Raw genomic sequence first — 426 nt, forward strand, 5'->3', positions numbered from 1 at the left:
CAGTTCCTCATGTTGTGGTGACCCCCAACCATAAAGTTATTTTCGTTGCTACTTCATAACTCTAATTTTGCTACTGTTATGAATCATAATGTAAATATCTGATATGCTATATGTGTTTTCCGATGGTCGTGACCCACAGGTTGAGAAGCCAGCTGCTTCTTTGCACATGTTTCTTTATCTGTAACATTGAGTCCTCTGTGAAAGGCCATTGGACTACCCTGGAGAGATCTTATTGTCCTGACCAAATTCAACTATCTCTCTATATAAAAGGCTAATATGCTAAGTGTCCATCCAACCAGTCCCTATGATGCTCACTGACCACCAGGGGGGCAGATGCTCAACACAGGAGCTGCCGTGACGTGCCCTGGCCATTTACAGAGAAACAGCACCATGGACCTGGTGCCCACAAAGCAACACTCGGCTTCC

The sequence above is a fragment of the Myotis brandtii genome, unplaced genomic scaffold, assembly GCF_000412655.1.
Source record: "Myotis brandtii unplaced genomic scaffold, ASM41265v1 scaffold82, whole genome shotgun sequence".
Classification (NCBI taxonomy): domain Eukaryota; kingdom Metazoa; phylum Chordata; class Mammalia; order Chiroptera; family Vespertilionidae; genus Myotis; species Myotis brandtii.